Raw genomic sequence first — 3,275 nt, forward strand, 5'->3', positions numbered from 1 at the left:
AAAATTTTTACATGGTCTGAAAATATGTTCGATTTTCTGCAAAAACGCAAAAAACCGCATCTAAAATAGTACAGTAAAGCAGAGTTCTTTAAGATAATCCTTAACCTTGTCCCTCTCTCCTGCAGGGATAATTTCCAAAAATTTCTTCTTAGTGTGCATTCTCAAGGCGTATCCTACTAAAACGCAGTCAAAAACGCAAAAAATTGATTAAAATCATTATTGAATTTTAATAGAATAAATCTTTAGCATTCAAAAAGAATTTTTATTTAAATAACCTATAAAATAAAAAAAATAAAAACAAATTTTCATTATAATGGAGAATTAACTTACTTGCTTGCTTTACTTGAATTATATGGTAGATTTTAAATTCTAAAATCTAAAAAAAACTTGTTATATATTTCAAATTCAATATTTCGAATTTTTCGAATTTTCTATTTATTGTTTTTGGGTTGCCCAAAAGATGGAAATTATTAAAATATTTATTAATTGCCAAAATGTATACTATATATGTCACTATTTACTTTCTTTGTTTATTATTTACACTTTATACCGACTAAAATTGACTCTCTCCTCCTCTTCCCTCGAGGGGGGTTGAAATTTCCAAAAATCCTTTTTAGTGTGCATTTTCATGACGTCCCCCACTAAAATGGAAAGTTTTTTCAAATTAAGATTAATAAAACGCCACTTAAGAAGTTCAATAAGCCAAACAAAACTTAGAAATCTATCATAAATTTCTATTGAATCTACATTGGCTGCCACTCTAGATTACGATTTCCTAATTAACGAATTTACTAAAGTTAAAGTTAGAAGGGTAAAACTCTAGTAGATTCTTGTAGTTGATACTTGATATCATTATTTTAAAGAAATTTTTATTTTCAAAGTAAAAATAGTATTCGTACAATTTGTGCAGTTTTTTTAAATCACAACCGAAGGTATTTTAGAGAAAAACATTTAAGGGGCGGCATTTCGAAGACTTGCNGATTTCCTAATTAACGAATTTACTAAAGTTAAAGTTAGAAGGGTAAAACTCTAGTAGATTCTTGTAGTTGATACTTGATATCATTATTTTAAAGAAATTTTTATTTTCAAAGTAAAAATAGTATTCGTACAATTTGTGCAGTTTTTTTAAATCACAACCGAAGGTATTTTAGAGAAAAACATTTAAGGGGCGGCATTTCGAAGACTTGCATCACACTGAGGAAATCTACGGCACGGCCCTGCTTGTATGTATCACTGGTATAAATTAGGGGCAACCAAGGGGGGCGCCATAATAGGATCTCGCTCCATCCTAAAACTTACCTCGGGCCGGCACTGGGTAAGCATAAAAGTTCTGTCTCTCAACTTCTGCTGAATTGGGTGAGGGAAGCGAAGTTAGCCAAGAGAGATTTTACGGTGGATGGCTCAAAAATGTTCTGCAAGGTATGTCATAATGCATTTGTGTGCATGAAGAAATCACATTTTAAGGATCATGTGTGTTCTGCAAGATACGTGCAAGCAGCATGCCGACAGGATCGAACATCCCAGATGCTTCTCACAAAATGGAAACTCAGGATGAAATAAATATTTTTAGATACTGCAAATACCTCTATAGGATGCGATATAGAATTGCATAAACTGATGTATCCGTTGCCCAGGAAATAGCCTACTTAAAAAAATGCACGAGCAGAATAAAATCCCCAAAGAAATTAGTGACAATGGTTTGCTGTAGATGAAACTATAGACACATGCGGACGACGTGTTGCTTTAATGGTAGTACGAAAACTTGACGGAAAATACTTTATTTAAATTTCTAGAGAAGACGAATGCACAGGCGATAACAAGATTTGTTCAGGAAAGGTTAATTATTTAATGCTGCTGTACAATTAAACTTATATCATGCTTACAGACAGCATACGAGAACTTTTTATATAATCTTATTCTCGTAACCTGCCTAAATCACGCTTTACATTTTCTGGCCGAAGAAGTTCGTTTACATTTTAAAGATGTAAAAGTCTTCATTTGTTCCGGCAAGAAACTACTAGTCAAACTACGGCTTGCCAAAGGCACCAATGCAAACTGCTATGCATCGCGAGGGTTTGCCAGATACTCCTTCGCCAACCTCTCCCATAATCATGAGATGGGGCACTTTACGTGACTTTTCTATGCGGTCCATTTACGTGACTTTCAAAATTTTATCAATTAAATTGATGAATCAAAAAGTTCTTTCACTATATAACTGGATATATACATAGTTCTTTCGCTGTCAATGTTAAGGAAGCTTTGGAGAATCCCCATTTAATCGCTTCTCTAGTTTACATCGCGCCCATTTGTTAAATTTTCCGGACAACATTCAATCATTAGAAGTAAGAGGGTTGTCATTTGAAAAACCTCTAAAAATGTTTTAATTTAAACAGTTGAGAATTCTGTACAAACCCTTCTTGGTTTATGTAGTGTGACGCTAGGACCTTGGTTGACCGACGAAGTATGGCTGTTAAACCAGGGCCAAAAATTCGGTGATTTATCTCGTGAACAGGACCGGAGTGCGGAGTGGCCGAGGAACGGGGTACGAGACGATTTAATTGTCGTATATCAGATCTAATTGACAGATTCCCGATCGTACATCGTGAAAGAGAGAGAGAGAAGAATCGTCCGCCGGGTAAACTTTTGACGGTCGCCTGACAGAGTTCAAAGCAGAAACTGCTGACATTCCTGCGGAGGGAGCGACGGCTGGGACAGCTGCGTCTTCTCCGAAACAAAAAAATACACATTAGAGTAAAATTTACGGTACCGTCATCCGGGGAAGGGATTGACCCGACACCGGAGGGGAGCGGCCCGGGCGGGGATTTTTAGGGGTGTTCGGCGACCCCGTGGTAAGAATCGCGCCCCTGGCAACAGACCAGGGACCAATGAAGTTTCAGGGGACGATGTTATAGATGTTGTTTGTTAAGTTATGGCAACGAAACACTTGGGCGATCTGCCTACGAGGGATGCCTTCCGGGAGGTTTGTTTAATGGAAACTGGCCCTTATTTAGGCATTACAGACCTAACGTGCCCATCCACGTGGCCACGTTAAGTCTGTAACGCCACGTGGCCAGCCCGTCCGAGCGAGGCGCGAACACACGACCGAACTCCCAGTGTACAGGGTACGAAGACCGCTTGTCCATTGGTGGGCCTTCAGGGGACCATCGTTCGAACCAACCACAACCTCGGGATTTCGGGTGAAAATGAGATAAAAGCCCGAGATTCCAAGAGCATGGGGAGGTTGGGAGACGAACAGTCCGTGCGAATCAGCTAAG

Source organism: Centruroides sculpturatus, unplaced genomic scaffold (assembly GCF_000671375.1).
Source record: "Centruroides sculpturatus isolate CEXI.00-Female unplaced genomic scaffold, Cexi_2.0 scaffold201, whole genome shotgun sequence".
NCBI lineage: Eukaryota > Metazoa > Arthropoda > Arachnida > Scorpiones > Buthidae > Centruroides > Centruroides sculpturatus.